The sequence below is a fragment of the Onychomys torridus genome, chromosome 14 (genome assembly GCF_903995425.1).
Source record: "Onychomys torridus chromosome 14, mOncTor1.1, whole genome shotgun sequence".
In the NCBI taxonomy this organism is placed as follows: Eukaryota; Metazoa; Chordata; class Mammalia; order Rodentia; family Cricetidae; genus Onychomys; species Onychomys torridus.
Window position 1 is genome coordinate 885946 of NC_050456.1, and position 19839 is coordinate 905784.

Genomic DNA, 19839 nt, shown 5'->3' on the forward strand with positions numbered 1-19839 from the left:
AACGTTCTTGGCTACCAAAACACTTTAATGCATGCAATTACTGCTTCAGTCCATATCAGGAAAATTCTAATAGAAAGGGTTTACAAGCTGGTTGTTACTGTTCTGTGGTACTGCAGAGTATAACGGATAGCTGCAAGAGCATGGGCGTGGCTTAATAGGTAAAGCACTTGCTTCTGTCTCCAGCACCCACCTAAGTGTCACGTGGACATGGTGGCCTGCAGGAGGAAGAGACAAGGGATCCCAGAGCACGTTGGCTAAGTAGACTAGTTGAGTTGGTGAGCTCTAGATTCAACTATTCAAGTGAGAGATGCTGCCATGGGGGCAGGGGGGGGGGGGTGGGGAGGGGAGTGGGGTGCAGAATGATTAAGGAAGAAATTTGCTGTCAACATCTGGCCTCCATATTTGCACACATATACATTCACTCACACACATGCAAGCCCAAATACAAGTATATACACAACACACACTGATATATATACACAATAAATTACATTTTATAATCATAAATTATCATACATACATGTTTACCCCTAAGACTTTGCTGTTATTATCAAAGGTATGTATAATAGAAGCCTATATCTCTATAAGGATGTCTTTAAATCCATTTTTACCAGAGAATCCACCTTTTTTTTTTTTGTCTTGACTTGTTATGTAATCTAGTCTGACCTCTGTTCCTTAACTTAGCACACTTACCATCTGTCTTAGTCACTGCTCTAGTGCTGTGAAGAGGCACCATTGGCAGAGTCCAACTCTAACGGGGTCCAGGTCCCAAAGAGCAGGTGTGGAGTCTGCTAAGGAGGGAGACTGGCAGGATCTAAGGGAAAGTCAGGATGGCTGCCTATTTATTGAAAATAGACTGTATCTTATACTCTCTAATTGCATTATAATTTAAGCACAAGCAATATTGAAAGCAGACTTAATGATCTGGGGTGAAATTGACCATCAACTCAATTAAAGCACTTTTCTATAAGCAGAAAACAATACGTTTACCAAGACTCTAAATGCCACCGGGCAGTGGTGGTGCATGCCTTTAATCCCAGCACTCAGGAGGCAGAGGCAGAGGCAGGTGGATCTCTGTAAGTTTGAGGTCAGCCTAGGCTACAAACTGAGTTCCAGGATAGGCTCCAAAACAACACATAGAAACCCTGTCTCAAAAAACAAAAAAGAATCTAAATGCCTGTTGGCCTCTAAGGTTCAATAACCCTGCCAGGTGCCCTCTTATACTTCTCAGTGCACACTCTCAGCCTCTGTGGTCAGAAGAGGTCAGACACTGAGTCATGAAAAAGAAACCCATAAGAGAGATTTTCATTCCTCAAGGGGCATGATGCAGTGTTTGTACCATGTCGCACAACAAACATTGCACTGTTTCCTAATTACATTCCTTTGTGCCTTAGTCTATAATATGGGCTTGTTTCCCTCATAAGTGCCAAAGGGGATGGTCTTGGCATCTTACCCTTTTTCTATTATACCATACCATCTGAATCCTTCAGTGTAGGCTTTTGTATATGGCAGAGGGGAAGCAAGCCAGTCTAACTTCTTAACAGAATCTATTCCTCATGGGACATACCAAAATTTGCAAACCCACTAATCCTGGGCATTGTTCTATACTTATTAAGTGAACTTTTGCCCTTAATGGCCTCCGGCTCTGGGTCTGGGTCCATTGTTTCTCTTGGTTGTGTGCTTTTCATCCTTAGAGCCAGGTATACCCAGTTAGTAAATCTTTAACTTCTCTATTATTGGTGTATTCAGGGGGAGCACAATGGGAGTCTTGTGTGGGAGTAGACAGACTTATCATGCCATGTGGTTCCATAGTAGCAGGGATTTTTTTTTTCCAAAGAATTATTGGGTTTAAAGAAACTGCTATTGTGTACATCCATCAAAGCCTGCATGAATTTTCCCAAAAGAAAAGGTATAAGGAAATTCCCATCACACGTAATGAACGTCACTAAAAGTGAAAGTAAAAAGAGGTTGGAGAATTGTGATCCGCAGTATGTAAATGCTGGAACTTTGTCAAGCAGTAGTAGTTGACATGTGGTCCATGCCACATCATGACCAAGGCAACTATTATAAGAAAAAACATTTAATTGGGGCTTGCTTACAGTTTCAGAGGTTTAGTCTGTTAACCTCAGTGAAGGAAGCATGGTGATGTGAAGGCAGATGCTGGAGCAGTAGCTGAGAACAACATCATGATCTGTAGGCAGAGAGTGAAACTGGGCTTGACACACTTACTCAAACAAGGCCACATGTCCTAATCCTTTTAATCCTTTCAAATATTGTCACTCCCTGATGACTAGGCATCCAAATATTTGAATCTATGGAGCCATTCTTATTCAAACTACCACACCATTCCAAGTGTAGGGTTTACAGGTATGTGTCACCATGTCTGGCAACTCAGAAAATCTATTTTGTAATTACTCTTATTATTGTGTGTGCACATGTATGTGTGTATAGGCACAAATGTGCCATGATGTGTGTATGGGGTAGTCAGAGGTCAACTTTGCAGTCAGTTCTCTCCTTTCACCTATACATGTATCCTAGGGCTGAAGTGTGGATTATTATGCTTATGTAACAAGCTCTTTTATCTACTGAGCCATCTTACCTGTCCTTAGAATCCACTTTAAAGAGTAAGTTGGGATCACAAAAATAACCATTATCAATATGCACTTGTGGTGATGTCTTGGCTGTGCCAAGCCATTTGTAAGTTTTACCTTATTTATTTCACAACAATCCCAATATGAAATGGAAATATTAATGTCTAACACTGCAGTCTAGAAATCCAGCCTGAGAAAGTTAGTGCCATTGCCATTTAATATTGCTGAAAGTGGAATGTCAGCAAGTGTTTTAGCCAGCGTCTGCACCTTGGCTAGACCTGGCTTTAACAGTATCCATTTCTGACATGCATCTTGTGTAAAAGCTTTAGGTTGTACCACCGTCCTGTTCTGTGGCTTACTTACTCACTTTACAGTGCAATAGAGATCTGTATTTTAAAACACTCATAATGACTTTACTTATCTGTATCATAGTGTTTTTACTTCTTTGCTTCAATATATAGTCAGATATTACTAGTTTCATTTTATAGTAAGTGATCTGCACATGTGTGTGGTAACCATGTTTGTATATGTGTTCACACATGTGGATACAGGTGCCCATTGTATGTGTAAGCAGTATGAGACCCAAGATTGACATTGGGCTTCTTCTTTACTCAATCTCCCCTTATATCTCAAGGCAAAGTCACCATGAACCTAGAGCTTGCCATTTTTGCTAGTCTGGTTAGACACCATGGTCCAGAGATGTCCTGTCTCAGCCTCCTAAGTTTTGGGGTTACAGGTGAACCAACACATACCCTGGATTTTATATAGTTCTGAGTATCTGAGTTGTGGTCTTTGTGCTTGCTCAACACTGAGCCATTGCCCCAGGCCCAGTAACATTGGGTTTTCACATGAGAGTTCTAAGCAATGAGAAACACACCCTTTATCTTTTATGTTTAGTGTGTTGTGTGTGTGTGTGTGTTGGGGGTGGTGGAATACATGCATACATGTATACTCTTGTTCATGTGTGTGTGCAGGTACACAATGTAGTTGGCAGTTTCTCTGGTCCTTCCCAGGCCCTGCAGTTGGGACAGATCTCTCCCACTCACGTCACCCAAGTAAACACACAGAGGCTTATATTAATTATAACTGCTCAGCCATTAGCTCAAGCTTATTACTAACTAGCTTTTACACTTAAATTAACCCATACTTATTTTTTCTGTTTAGTCACATGGCTTGGTACCTTTTCTCAGTTCTGCCTTGTCATCTTGCTTCCTCTGGCTGGCTGGCGACTCCTGACTCAGCCTTCCTCTTCCCTGAATTCTACTTGTCTGCTTAGCCCACCTATACTTCCTGCCTGATTACTGGCCAATCAGCATTTTATTTATCAACCAATCAAAGCAACACATATTCACAGCATACAGAACAGCATTCCACAGCAACACACAGTCTGGTTTCATGCAGGTTGAGGCCAGAGGTTGATGTCAGGTTCTTTCTTTCTTTCTTTCTTTCTTTCTTTTTTTTTTTTTTTTTTGCTATTTTTGAGACTGGGTTCCTCTGTAGCTTTGAAGCCAGTCCTATCTCTGTAGGTCAGGCTGGCCTTGAACTCACAGAGATCCACCTGTCTCTGCCTCCCTAGTGCTGGGATTACAGGCGTGCACCACCACTGCCCGGCATCAGATTTGTTCTTAATCACTCCATCTTATTTGTGAGACAGGTTTTCTCACTGAACCTGAGTTTACTGTTTTGGCAAGATTAGCTGGCCAGCAAACCCTGAGGATCCTCCTGTTTCTACTTCTCCAGTGCTGGGTATGTGTCTTAGGATTTTTATTGCTGTAAAAAGACACTGACTAATGCAACTCATATAAAGAAACCATTTAATTGAGGGGGGCTTGCTTATAGATTCAGAGGTTCAAAGTATTATGATGGGGAGCATGGCAGCATGCAGGCAGACATGGTGCTGGAGTAGCTCAGAGTTCTATATCTTGCAGGCAACAGGAAGTCAATTAAGACACTTGGCACAATATCCTGAGCACAAGAATCCTCTAAGCCTACCTCCACAGTGACATACTTCCTCGAACAAGGCCATACCCACTTCAACAAAGCCACATCTCCTAATAGTGCCACTCCCATGAGATTATGGAGACCAATTACATTAAACTGCCACAGAATGTAAGCCTGTGGTTCTGTGTCTGACTGTGTATGTTGATATCTGGTATCTGAACTCAGGTCCTCATGCTGGTTCAGCAAGCACTTTGTGAGCCAAACCGTCTCCCTCACCTTCTTTATTATGTACTTTCCAGAGTTCATCATATGATTATCATCTTCCTGGGTATTCTTTAGTTTAAAATGAGAGTAATACTTTTTAGGAGGTTGTCTTCATTTAAAACTTTTTATTCTTTTACACTGGCAAAATTTGTAAAAATATGATTAATTCACTTAGTGGAATTTTGAGTTTAAAACCCATATGTACGCACAGATTAAGAATATAGCTCAATAATAAAAGAAATATCTTGACAGAAATGTACCATTAAGGGGATGGGGAGAAATCTGCAGCTAGGGAAAACCCCAGGAACTCATAAGATTGTCCCCAGCTAAGATTCCTAGTAATTGTGGAGAGGGTGCCTGAACTAGCCTTCCCCTGCACTCAGATTGGTGTCTACCCTAGTTGTCATCTAGAATCTACATCCAGTGACTGATCAAAGGAGATGCAGAGAGCCACAGCCAAGCACTTGGCCGAGCTCCTGGAGTTCAGTTGAAGAGAGGGAGGAGGGATTATAAGAGCAAGGGAGGTCAGGATCATGATGAGAAAAACCACAGAGATAATTGACACAAGCTAGTGGGAGCTCACGGACTCCAGACTGACAGCTGGGAGTCTGCATGCGACTGCACTAGGCACTTTGAGTGTGGGTGACAGTTGTGTGGCTTGATGTGTTTGTGGGTCCCCTGGCAATGGGACCAGGACTTATCCTGGGTACACAAACTGGCTTTTTAGAGCCCATTCCCTGTGGTGTGATGCCTTACTCAGCCTTGATGCAGGGGAGAGGGTCCAGCACCAACTTGGTATGCCATGGGTCCTCATTTCCAAAGCACTTTGCCATAGTGCAAGCGCACAGTCACTTCGGACTGATGATCCTCTTGATCATCAGACAGCCTTCATCTTTGCTGCCCTTGTTTTTAGCCTAAACTATTTTAAGACCATTGTTTCTAACTTTCTGACTGGCTTTCCAGATTTATAAGTGCTTGATTTTCTGGAGGCTATGACAGGTCAGTAGTAGATGGATTGATTATTCTTTAAAAGGGCTATCCTGCTGACAGACAATGATGACAAAAATGGTTATTTTCATTATTAGATTGTGGACTGTTCTTGATTGTCAACTTGACTATATCTGGAATGAACTGCAATCCAAAAGTGAAGGGCACACCTGTGATCTAGGTGAGGCTGGATGACACACATTTCCATTCCAGAGCTTCAGGCTGGAAAAGCCACACTTTCTTCTGGAAGTCTATATAAGGACAGTAAAAGAAGGAAGGGATTGTTCACTCTTCTGCTTGCCCTTGCCTTGCCAATACATCCTTGGCTGGCATTGGAGCCTCCCTATTTGGGATTCCAGCATATAAAGAAGACCAGCTGAGACACCCAGCCTCATGGAAGTGACCAACTGCTAGGTTCTTGGACTTTCCATTCGTGTGTGTGTGTGTGTGTGTGTGTGTGTGTGTATGGAGAGAGAGAGAGAGAGAGATTGATTCATTCCACAAATTCTCTGACTCTAGAGAACCCTGACTAATACAAATAGTTTCAGAAAGAAATAAACAATCCAAAAAGTTTCCTGGATACTATTGTGCTCATAGTTGTAGCTGCTCAGGAGGCTGAGGCAAGAATATACTTTGATCTCATAGCTTAGGCAACAAAGTATGACCCCTTCTCAAAACAAAAATTTTTTTTTTTGTTTTAAATTTCAGTGCAAGTGTGCCAAAGCTTTCATTAGTCACCACTGTAACAGACAAGCCCGGCTGTTAGCAGTGAGCTATGGCAAGGCTGTGTCAGCACCTTCCTCACAGCATCCATACAGAGATACACACAAGAGTACTGGTTTTAGTATCCTTACAAGGAAACTTGTAAAGGAAATCTACCCTTGCTGCCCAGGGCTGCGAAGGATGCAGGCATGGTGTAGCCGGAGGCAAGATGACTTTGCCATGTCAGTGGTATCTTGGTTTGTTTGTGTCTCACAGTTACAAGATCAGATTCTGAATTAAGAATTGCAGGAGTAATGGTAGGAAGGCAAGTAGAAAGAGAATACTTCATATTCACATGCCAAGGACAGACAAGAGAGAGAAAGGAGAAATGAGCATTTTCTTGAAAGAAAAAAATAAATGCAATCAAATTTGCTGCATTTGAGTATAAGTGAACACATTTGCATTTTCAACACTACTATGCCTCTCTTGTTATCCATTAGTATAGAAGATTTGTTATATATACCAAGGCAGTGAATCCTGTTCACATCATTACTATGAGGTGTGCCAATTGAGAGCACTTGCTAAGACATCTAAGCAATACAAAGTGGTGGCATGTGGAAAAATCTCTGGTGACAACCAAGAACACCCTGTATTCATCATATAATCTTAGCATTTTTATAAGATACAAATAGTTAGTCTGATAAATCAGTGGTTAAGTTTCAGAAGATCTGTAAAAGAAGTTATAAAATGTTCTGTTATATAAATTTGCTTCTGGGAAAATGCTCCAGCACATTTCAGAGGTATGCAACTCTCCTTCCCAAATAAGAAATAGGAAGCTATCTGTAAAGACCTCAAATGTTTGGAAATTAAACAACACACTTTTAAATTGCCCATGGATCAAAGGAAAATTTTTTTTCAAATAACTAAATTGTAATACAACTTGCATATCATAAAAATGACCCATCTTTAAGTCTTTTGTTTTGTTTTGTTTTGTTTTGTTTTGAGACAGGGTCTCACTATATAGTCCTGGATGTCCTGGAACTTAGTCTGTAGACCAGGCTGGCTTTGAACTCATAGAGAGCTGCCTGCCTCTACTTCCTAACTGCTAGATATAAAGGCATGGGCCACCACTCTTGGCCTCCATTTTAAGAACTTTTAATCATAATAAAATCAACATTAACCTAGAACTTACTGTTCTGAGTACACTGGAACACTCCTAAAAGCCCCAGCTACTTGGAAGGCTGAGATGAGTGGATTGTTGGAGACAGGAGTTTGAGACCAGCTTGGGCAGTGAAATCCATCTGCTAAATAGAGTCTTAATTACATGCATCCCACATACACTGAAAATGAACCATTCTGAAAGGGTTATATACCTCATTGTCCATTGAAAAGACAGACATCTAAATATATGTATATTTGGAAATCGAACCAGTCAGCATTCTAGCTCATGGAGGGAAGGGGCTCATGAGCACTAGTCCCAAAATGAGAAGCTATGGACAGCTGATATTTTCTGGAGGAGTGAGAGTCATTTTTCTTTAAGGGTGGTCCACACCTTTTCTGTTAGAAAACAGACATCTAAGGAGTAATAATAATAATAATAATAATAATAATAATAATAATAATATAAAATAAACAACCAAACTGGAACATGACAAAATAACTGATTAAGAAAAAGAGCAAAAGAAAAAACAGGAAGCACATATAGATGCAGAGATACACATGTTTGCACACTTTCCAAACCAGAAGCCACAATATATATGCAAAAGGCCTGTAAGGTAGAGGGGGAAAGCCTGACTTAACATTATAAGACAAAAAACTTCCAAAGATGCTATTGAGTTCCTTTTGTGTTGGCCATCTACCACTGGGCATACAGCCTATCCCTAGGAGCCCTTTGTTTCCCCATTGAGACTCCCTTGGAAAAAACTAATTTTTCATTTGTAAATGTGTGTCAATCAGAGATAGCTTCTGGGTTAGGGATGGGGCTTGTGTCTATTTCTCCTCTTAGTTCTAAGACCCTATCCAGTTCAGACCCGTGCAGGCCCAATGCATATTGCAGCAGTGTCTGAGTTCATATTGGCACTGGCCTTGCTGTGTATAGAAGAACTTGTTTTCTTTGTGTCCTCCATCCACTCTGGCAATTATCCTCTTTCTATCTCCTATTCAGTGAAGCTCCCTGAGACTTGTGGGTATTTGATGGAGACATCTGATTTAGCACTGAGTGTTCCAAAGTTTTTCACTCTTTGCTCATTGTCCAGTTGTGTTTCTCTGTATTTACTCCCTTGCCCTGAAGGAGGAAGCTTCTTTGATGATGGCTGAACAAGGCATGGGTCTGTAAGGATAGCAAAATGTTGTTTGGAATCATTTTATTGCTACATTCCTTTAGCAGAACAGTAAGTAGTATTTGGTTTTCCCCTAGGTCCATGACCTATCTAGTCTCAGATTCTTGCCTCCTCCCACCCTCCCAAGCAATATTGGGTATAGATTAACTCAGGTCAGATATTGTTTACTCCCACAAGGTTTCTGCCACTATTGCACTAACATATCTTGCAGACAGATCACTCTTAAAGATTAAAGAGTTTAGGGTTAGGGATTTAGCTCAGTGGTAGAGTGCTTGCCTAGCAAGTGCAAGGCCCTGGGTTCAATCCTCAGCTCAAAAAAAAAAAAAAAGATTTAAGGCTTTATAGCTGGGTTCGTGTCTATCTTTCTCCTTTGGTAGCATGTAGAGTTCCTTCTGGTATCATGGATAGCAGCTCATAGAGTGGGAGCTGTAAGTAGGCACCAGCTTGCCTTCTCCATGTTCAGTGAGTTATATCAGTGTTGCCTTCAGTAATGGGGCCTTACTGTTGGTGTGTGGAGAGCCACCACTAGCCTTGACAATAGCCTGGGCTGTTTGCAGGTTCTCTTGGGACCCCTTTGACCAACACATAACCCAGTACCTATACTTATACTGGAAGCTTCATTTGATGGCAAGATACGTCTAGTTGTGGGCTTTATTTTCCCACTATTTAGTGGTTTAATTTAGATCACTTTAATTTATATATATATATATATATATATATATATATATATATATATATATATATATACATATATATATATTATATGAAGCTTCTACTGTATTATGTTTCCATACAACTCTTCAAATGGCCCTTAGTTTAACTACACCTTCCTATATTCCCTCCCTTGCCTTGCTAGTCCCTCTCCCTCCTTGTTTGGTTCTCCCATTCCAGCACCCTGTTTAATCCATAACTATCTTACTTTCTTTTCCTAACAAGATCAGTGCCTCCCCCAGCTGTCCCTGACTTTCTACCTAACTGAAGCTGGAAGTTTCTTCAGCCCTGCAGTATGGATGAATTTCTCCCCCCCCACAGTCCCACAGCCACTTATAAAATAAGCCTCATTCAGAGGCTTAATATTAATTATAAACTGTATGGCCTATGGCATAAGCTTCTTGCTAGCTAGCTCTTTTAACTTAACCCATTTCTATTAATATATGTATCATCACGTGTTCCATGGCTTTACCTGTGTACCATTGCATTTGCTCCTTAGATGATGGGCTGGTGTCTCCCCCAACTCCCTCCTTCTCTCTATATCTCTGCTTGAATTTTCTGCCTGCTTCTTAAGCTTCCTTGCCATAGGCCAAAGCTGCTTCATTTATTTGCCATTGGGAGCAACACATACATTCACAGCGTACAAAAAGATACCTCACAGCACCTAACCTCTGTGATTATACATATTGTAACTTGTTTATCAATAACTTAACAGCTAAAATCCACATATACGTGAATACATACCATCTTTGTCTTTCTGGGTCTGAGTTACCTCACTCGGGATGATTTTTTTCTAGTCCCAGCCAATTACCTAGGGATTTCATGATCTCATGGAGTGAACCATAAGTCAATTCAGACATTAGTTGGTTAAAAGCTTTGTGCCATCATTGCCTGAGTATATTTTGCAGGCAGGACAGATTGTAGTTCAAAGGTTTTGTGTCTGGGTTGATATTTGAATTTCTCTTTTGATAGACGGCAATATCCTCTTCCTGTTCCAAAGATACTACAGTGTAGGGGTATGTAGGCACCAGCTCAACTCCCATGTCCAGCAAATTGTGTGGGTATTATCTTCAGTAATGGGGCCTTGCTATCAGTTTGTGGAGAGCAACCTTTTGTATTGGCAACATCCTGGGTTGTTTGGGGATTTCATTGGGATGCCTTTGGCCAACAAATCAATTGGATGAAGCCCAGTCTTGATACTGGAAGCTTCATTTGAAGATAAGGCCAACTGGGACTCTTTCTCCCTCATTGTTTGTGTACTTCCTTAGGATCACCTTCAGATTTTTAGGAAGCTTCTACTGTACTAAGTTTTCATACAACCCCCCAAATGACCCCAATTCTGTCTTTTCCCCACATCCCTTCCCTCACCCCCATCTCCCCTTCCTACCTGATCCTCCCAGTCCTGCCCATCCACCCTCAGGCCACACATAAAATCTATTTTCCCCCTGCCAGAGAAATTCATGTGTCCCCTTCTCAGTCCCTTCTTCTATACCTATCTTCTCTGTAAAGATTGTAGCTTTGTTATCATTTATTTAATGGCTAATATCCACATATAAGTGAATATAAGTGAACCTTATTTATCTTTCTGGGTCTAGATTACTTTAGGAGGATATTTTTATAGTTCCATCCATTTGCCTGAAAATTTCATGATGTTATTTATCTATTTTACAGTTGAGTAATACTCCATTGTGTAAATGTACTACATTTTATTTGTCCAGGCTTCTGTTGAGGAACATCCAGGTTTTTTCCAATTTCTGGCTATTATGTATAGCCAGCAGCAATGGACACAATAGATGAAATGACCTTTGTATGTATGTCCAAGAGTGGTATATTTGGATCATGAGTTAGATAAATTCCCAACTTTCTGGGTAATTGCCAAATGGATTTCCCTAGTAACTGTGCAAGTTTGCACTCTAACCAGCAATGGATAAGCATTCCACTTATTCCACATCATCACCAGCATGAGCTGTCTTTTGTTTTATTGATCTTAGCTATTCTGACAAGTGTTAAGATGGAATCTCAAAGTAGTGTTGATTTGTATTTCCCTGATAACTAATGATGTTGAACATTTGTCAAGTGTTTCTCAGCCATTTGAGTTTCCTCTTTTGAGAATTCTGTTTAGCTCTGTACCCCCATTTTTATATGGGATTCTTTGTTTTCTTGTTGCCCAGGATTTTTTAGTTCTTTATATATTTTGCATATTAGCCATCTATTGAGTGTGCAGTTGGTAAAAATATTTTCCTATTCTGTAGACTGTTGCTTTGTTCAAATGACAGTGTCCTTTGCTGTGCAGAAGATTTTCAGTTTCATGAGATCCCATTTAGTGTTTGTGCTATCATTGTTCTATGCAGAAAGTTTTTTTTTCCTGTGACAACTGGTTAAAGAGTGTTCCCCAATTTGTCTTCTACCAAAATCGGTGCGCCTAGCCTTATGTTAAGGTCTTTGATCCATATGGAGTTGAGTTTTGGGCAGGGTGATAAGAATGTATCTATGTATCTATTTCAAGTCTTCTATATGTAGCTCTAGTTTGTCCAGTGATGCAGGGGTCCCTGCAAGCATCATGGCCAGCAGCAAAAATGATCCTGGTGCAGTGAGAATGAAATTCAAGTCAGCTTGATTGGGCTAAACTTCTGGAGTTTGTGTTGTATTTCAAAAATGGTGATGCAGTGGGCTTGGCAAGGAGTATGATGGAAAGTCACTCACACCATGCAGACAGCACTCATGTGGAGAGTTTAATAGTAGTGAAGGAAGAGGGGAGAGGGAAAGAGAGCATAGAGCTGCCTCGTGGGAAGAGAGAGAGGGAGAAAGATGGAGAGGGAGGGAGAAAAAGAGTGGGCCGGAGGCTGAGGAGAGAACAGAGATGGTGGGCGGGGCCCCACCTTTTATGAGAGGACTTTGAGCATGCAAGAAGAGACCACATAGCAATGAGCACATGACATTGCCAGGACACTGAGCTGGCCAAGGTCCCTAAGGGGCATGTCTTGAATGCTAACATTCCTCCCTTTTCATCATTATAAAAAGGGTGAGTTATGGATAGCAAGTGGGACGGGAATGAGGGGTGCTGAATTCTCCAGACTGCTTCCTGCTGATTTGGGATTATAGTGGGATGGGGGAAATTGGAAGTCAGGGTCATGCATAGCGGGGGGGGTACGTGAAGGAGCATTCAGTTAGCTGTCATCATGGAAACCTCAGATCTGTTCCTTGAGGGAATTGAGGAGGCAGGTTGCTAGAAGAAAAAATGGATAGTTGTCATCAGCCCCATGAGTGGGGCTAGCCATGGAAAGAGTGATAACTGCCTAAAGAATGGAACAGAGAAGTGCCTTGGTTGTACAGAAGCAAGTGAGACATGAGAGCAGATATGCCCTTCATTGGGACATCTTGGAAAACCAGGTTCTAGTTGCTGGGTAGGTGCCCGCTTGAGCCTGGAGAAGTGGCACCAGCAGTGAAGTCCCAGGAGCTTGGTGAGATGGCATGCCAAACTGAGGGATGATGTGTTCTTCAGGAGTACCTGAGCCATCACATCTGCTGTTTCTCTGGAGGTGGGAAATGCCTCTATCTATCCTGTAAAAGTATCAACCAGCTAGGAATGTGGGTGAAGTTAACCTGCCAGTATTTGCCCAGTTGGCATCCTCGTAACTGGTACAGGGGCAGGTGTATCTGGAGGACCCTCTGCAGGTTTGTCTTGGCATGAGTCTGGCAGGAGGGGTGGATCTGTGCAGGAACCTGCAAGTGTCTATAAAACAACTGTAACAGATTTACATCTTGGTGCCATAGCAAAAGGCTGGGAGGCTTCCATACCCTCTCTAATGTGGAAGCAGGGAGAGAGCTGTTACCTGGCAAATCTAAAGGTCCCTGGTCATCAAACATCATCAGATCTGAGAAGGATAAATTTTACCTGAGTTAGTGATTGAAAGTGACCGAGACATACCTACTAACTACCTAGACAGCCATCCCAGGGTCCTCCATGGTCATTGAGGTCAGAGGTCTCAGGGTAACAACATCAGTCTTCAACTCAGAAGGTCCAACATGTCGCGTTAAGGTAGAAACTTATGAGGAGAGCCAGCCTATATTTTCTAGGCAAAAGTGAGGCAATGGATTCCCCGAGTCCTGTTGTCCACAGTCTGAAGAAGGCAGCACTTGAGGCAAAAGACAATTTTGCTCAGTGGCTGCCGTTGCCATTCTGAAGCAAGTGGAGGATCTTCAGTGCCCAGCCATCTTCTTTGGAGGAAATAAATGTGCTGCCAGGAGCCAGCATGTCTCTCTATCACAAAACGCTTTTTAGTTAAATATTTTGAATGCCATATTCTCTAGATCGCTGAGCATTTGAGGACTGTCTGTCCATCAGGTATGAATGACTGATGAACTTGTATTCCCTAACAGGCTTTAGTATGTTAGCAGCTTTCATAAGACTAAGAAAAGGGTCTTGTGAGTTGGGGTGTGGCCCAATTCTGAGAAAAAGACCCTCTCAGGGGACTAGAAACTCCATTATAGAATACATATCTTGTTTATCACGTACCTTATTTATCAACCTTTGCTATTCTTTATTTAAATTCTCTAGAAGCTTGGTATTGAACATTTGGCAGAGACATAGGTGTAAATCTCTAAGTTAGCTTTTGTTAATCTGAATAGTCTTTATAACATTAAATTTCTATTATCATATAGAGTATATTATAAACCAGAGATGAATCAAATATAGCTTTACATTTCTATCAGCATACAAAAAGTCCATACGAATCTAAAATATTTGAGGCTTGTTGCTTCCTTTCTCTAGAAGGAGATAAAATGAACAAAGAGGTCATTAGGACTGAATGTATTTTTAACATTGTATGCTTTAGTAAAAGATGGTTGCCAGCCACATGGCTGTCTACATCATGATTGAGTCACCAGCCAAGGTGGAGCAGAGTCATATGGTTGTTGTTGTTTCAAACATGTTTAATAATAGTTATATAAACATGTACACAGAGTTGAATCCAAGTTATATACACATACATGCAAAATTAAAGCTAGCTTACATTTATGCATGCAGGTTAAATTCAAGTCACATGTATATACACACACAGATATATGAAACGGGAGTGGAGTAAATACGAAAAGGAGAACCGTGTGTGCTGAGTGAGATGAAGCTGGCTTCTCCTTTTCTGCCTTGCACATTATAGTAAACAGGCAGGACATTTAAAGAGAAAGAAACAGACATAAACAGGTCTTTGGAGCAGTGAAAAAGAAAGTGGAGAATTCTTTCTCATTTCCCTGACTGTCTGGTCTAAAGAATACTGAAGGCAAAGCTGTTGGTGAGCAAAAAAGCAGATTTTTTAACAGGTGGAAGAGAGTAGATCTGCCACGGGTGGAGCAGCCTGTAATCCTGGATGTTCCCCGGACTAAGGGAGGACGGAACAGGGACCAATCCATTCAGAGAATCCTCATCAAACCCAATGGGGGTGGGGCTTAGCTTGGCTAAGCCAGAGGAGACTTGGTGCCTGGTACCAGGTCTTTCAATAGAGGCCAGAAGGCAAGGACAAAAACCAAGCTCTAAGAGGGGTCTTATCCATAGGAAAAGGTCAGGAATGATGTCACAAAATCCACAAGGGCCTAAAGGAGTTGTGGGATTATGGGCAGCTCCAGAGAGGGTGTGATAACCAGGTGAAACTTATGGAATTGCTACTAGTGGATGGGATGGTGTGTTAGTTATTTGGCACTCTTACCCTGCGAGGAAACGTCCCAAAACATGACAAATCCACAGAAGAGTTTTTATTAAGATAGGAGAGAAAGAGACAGACATGAACAGGCCTGTGGGAAACACACATGGTCATGAATCCCGAATTCTGGCCGTGGCCCTGGCTCTGGCTGGCTAGAAGTTTTTTACCTCAGAGTCTGCTTGACTCTGAGAGAAAGTTTCAAGCCTCTTCTTATAGTAAAAACCAAGCAGCAGGGGATGTGTCAATGTGGTTTACAGTGTTGAGGTTAGGCCTTGAGTCACATCATTCCAAGATTCACAGCTTTTGATTACAGGGTGTTAGTTCAAAATATTTGTGAAAGCCTGTGGCTATTTTGACACAGCTGTCTTCCCATGTAGCTGAAAGGCGTGTAGGACAGAGGGTCACATAGAGGCAACTGTGAAAAGTTAACCTTTGTCCACAGTAGCTGTCAGTCCAACTTTCCCAGAACATGTATATAGGCTATATGATTTCTCATATTCCTGGGATCTTCATTCCCCGCTTGCGTTTATACCAGAATCAAACCCTTGATTCCTCTGAACTTGTATATGAGCCTGATTCTGAGTCTGAATCTCAATCTGAGTCTGCAATGGTTCTATGTTGAAAACAGAGAATCAAGAGTTCTGCTGAAAAAATGCAGTTTTTCACAAATCTAATCAGCACATCAATTTACACATAGACCAGCCATTAAGAGTATCAAAAAAACAAGTAATGGACCAGCAATGGAGGACAATATGGTTGTTAGACAAGGGGACCAATCAAAAGCTTATGGAACCAGGAAAATGATTGTTGTCTTGATAGGAATTCTAGCCCAGCCCCCATGACCATGCATGCGCTGGCAAGACACTTGGTCATTTCTGGGTCCATACATTCTATGTAATTCATGCGCTGCATGGTCACGTCATTTGTACTTTAACACGTAATCTATGTGCATGCATGGTGTAGCCACGTGGGCCCATATGCACATGCGCAGGGAAGTCCATAAAAGGTCGATTCCATGTACTCTTGCTCTCTTCCATACATATCTCTCAAACAGGTCTGAGCCCACCCTTTCCTGTCCCTCCCTTCCCCTAATAAACTCTTATAGTGGGTTTTGTTGTGCCTTGTGACTTTTCCTCGCAGGGTAAATAGCACCGCATAAAACTAACAGTCTCTCTTTTTGTCTTTTGAGGAGACTTACTTCGACCTCTTGAAGGATGCTTCTAAGGATGCCTGAGTGGTTAGCATAGAAACAACAGGATTCACCCAAGGCAGAACATAGAGTTCCTTGCTTTAGGAATAGTAAATCTAGTCCCCTTCTGTTTTGTAGAACCATTTGTGCTAAAGAGTCTACCTGTTGTTCAAGGTATGAGGTTGCTGCCTGGAGGTTAGTAATCAGTGATGTTGCTCCCAGGGCAGCAGAACCTGCAATATCCACCATTGTGTGGACGAGGATTGGGGCTCATCTCTTATGTCGTACTCCTAGGAAGGAGTCTAAATGTTCCCTGCCAGCTGAGTCATTATAATAATATATTTGTGGGGCAATTTGTACTAAGAAACAGAGTTCCAGTTGTTTTCTGGCATCTCGGGCAATACAGGATCTGGTATTGTTATCAGTAAATTGGTGGTGACCAGGGCAGCCTCCTTGGCTGCATGGTCTGCTGTGCTATCGCCCTGGGCTTCCTAAGAGTTTCCTTTCAGATGCCCGGGGCAATGGATGATGGCCAGTCTTTTGGGGATCCAGAAGGCAGACAATAAGTCTAGGATCTCTTGTTTATTTTTAATAGTTTTTCCTTCAGCAGTTAGCAAGCCTCTTTCCCTGGAGATGGCCCTGTTGACATGTGCTATGTCAAAAGCTTAGTGGGTCTCTGTATAAACATTGATAGTTTTTTGTCTTTTTCTAGTTGTAAGTCCTTGGTTAGGGCAATCAGCACAGCCTTTTGTTCTAAGGTGCCAGAGAGCAAGGATGTGACCCAGATAGTCTCTGAGGGTGTTGCTGTTGCCACCCCTGCATGCCTGGTTCCTTTCCAATTCTGTTGCTACCAGATGGCTCTTCAAACATCCTGACTTTGTCCTGGGACCTACATCAGGAGCTATGAGACTTTTGAAACTCGGGCCTGTTATAAGCTGGGGTGAGGGGCTTGCTTGAAATGGGGGGGGGTGTTTTGGTTCTTCAGTTTCCTTGATTTCTTTCTAAGTCCATTTGTCATTTGTATATCGGAGGACTACTGATTTTTTTAAGTTAATATTGTACCCAGCTACTTTGCTGAAAGTGTTTATTACCTATAGGAGTTTCCTGGTGGAACTTTTAGGGTCACTTATGTATATTACCATATAATTTGCAAGTAGTGATATTTTGACTTCCTTCTTTCCAAATTGTCTCCCCTTGATGTCCTTCAGTTTCATTATTGGTCTAGCTAAGACTTTAAATACTATATTGAATAGGTATAGATAGAGTGGGCAACCTTGTCTTGTTCCTGATGTTAATGGAATCGCTTTGAGTTTCTTTCCATTTAAGTTGATGGGCTTTCTGTAAACTGCCTTTATTATATTGAGGTATGTCTATTGTGTCCCTTATCTCTCCAAGACTTTTATTATGAAGAGGTATTGAATTTTGTCACAGGCCTTTTCTACATCTAATAAGATGAGCATTTTTTTTTTCTTTCCATTTGTTTATATGGTGGGTTACATTTATAAATTTGTGTATGTTGTACCATCCCTACATCTCTAGGATAAAGCCCACTTGATCATGGTGGATGATTCTTTTTATATGTTCTTAGATTTGGTTTGTAAGTATTTTATTGAGAATTTTTGTATCTGTTCATAAAGGAAACTGGTCTGTAAATCTCTTTCTTTGTTGAGTCTTTATGTGGCTTGGGCAACCTGGTAACTGTGGCCTCAGAAAATGAATTGCTCATGTGCCTTCTGTTTCTACTTTGTGGAATAATTTGAGGAATATTTATGTGCATTAACTCTTCTTTGAAAATCTGGTATAATTCTGCACTAAAACAATCTGGCCCTGGGACTTTTTTGGTTGGGATACTTTTAATGACTGCTTCTAGTTCACTGGTGGTTATAAGTCTGTTTAATTGCCTATCTGATCTTTATTTAACTTTGGTAAGTGAAATGTATAGAGAAAATTATCCATTTCTTTTATATTTTCAAATTTGGTAGAGTACAGGGTTTTAAAGTATGTCCTTATGATTCTCTGAATTTCCTCCATGTCTGTTGTAATGTCCCCCTTTTCATCTCTAACTGTTAATTTGGATCGTCTCTCTCTTTTTAGTTAGTTTCCATGAAGATTTGTCAATCTTACTGATTTTCTCAAATAACCAACTTTTTGTCTCATTGGCTCTTTATACTATTTTGTTGTTTCTATTTTGTTGACTTCAGCCTCAGTTTATTTCTTACTATCTAACTCAGTTTATTTCTACTATCTAACTCCTTCTTTTGTATGATTTCTTCTTTTTGTTTTAGAGCTTTCAGGTGTGTTGTTAAGTTACTAATAAGGTTAAGGTGGATGTGTGGACTCTTCTAAGTGCTGATTGATTTTTGATATATTTAGTATAGGAAAAGAGGATTTTTTTCCCACTTCACATACTTCACATGACTGTTTTAGAACATAACTTGATTTCAGGTTAGAAATCTGCCCTTGCTGTAAGTCAAAATAAGTGAGTTCTTTAATCTGGTATCAAGAAGTCTTTGGTTGACTTCATAACTTGTATGATGGGTTACAACTTTAACAAAGTAGGATTGCCTTTTATAAATAAAATTAAAGTTGCTAAATTTTTTTAATTCTGTTTTATTACAAATAGAAATTGAAAAAGTAGAGGTTGAAGTTAATTTTGAGTGTGTGTGTGTGTGTGTGTGTGTGAATATTTGTCAAAAGAAAGGAGAAAGAAAAAGCAGCAATTGCTTTTTTCATGGTTCATTTGGATTATAGAGATGCAGGAAGAGGCATTTAGCTCTGTCTCCTAAAAAGCCAGTCAGTGTTCCATGTACTTGAGATCTGTGCCAGCTCTGCAGTGAGCTACGTTATGTTCTGGTCAGGTTTGCCTTTGGATAATAATGTTATAGAGAATTAGATTATAATGGGATCATCATGAGAATGGGTGATGTATGTTTGTTTTTTTCCCCTTAATCCTACACTGTAACAGATAGAGATTAATTTACTAAGGTAGTCCATATTCCTTCCCTTAAAACTATATATTTAGAAGTAAAGATCAAGAAAGGGAAATTAATATTACTTCTTATTGCTTGCTCACACATAATGTAATCATGGGCTTTTTTTTTTTTTTTTTTGAGACAGGGTTTCTTTGTGTAGTTTTGGAGCCTGTCCTGGATCTCACTCTATAGACCAGGTTGGCCTTGAACTCACAGAGATCTGCCTGGCTCTTCCTCCCAAGTGCTGGGATTAAAGGCGTGCGCCGCCACCGCCACCGCCACCCGACCAGCAATTTTTTTTAAAAAGACTATGAAAAATAAGATGATGACTGCCTCTTTCCATCTCTCATTTCCAGGAATATTAAGATGGCTATGGAATACAAACAAGGTTTTCTCCTGTCTTGACTTGCTTTCAAAATTATTATTTATTTGAGTGTTTGAATTCAGAAA

The 19839-nt window shown here is 40.9% G+C and overlaps 1 protein-coding gene across 1 annotated transcript in view; it reads left to right on the forward strand.

The window, feature by feature from the left end:
- Nucleotides 1-19839, forward strand: part of Cog5 (component of oligomeric golgi complex 5) — a 332454-nt gene that overhangs the window by 254765 nt on the left and 57850 nt on the right. The gene's annotated exons all lie outside the window — the stretch shown is intronic.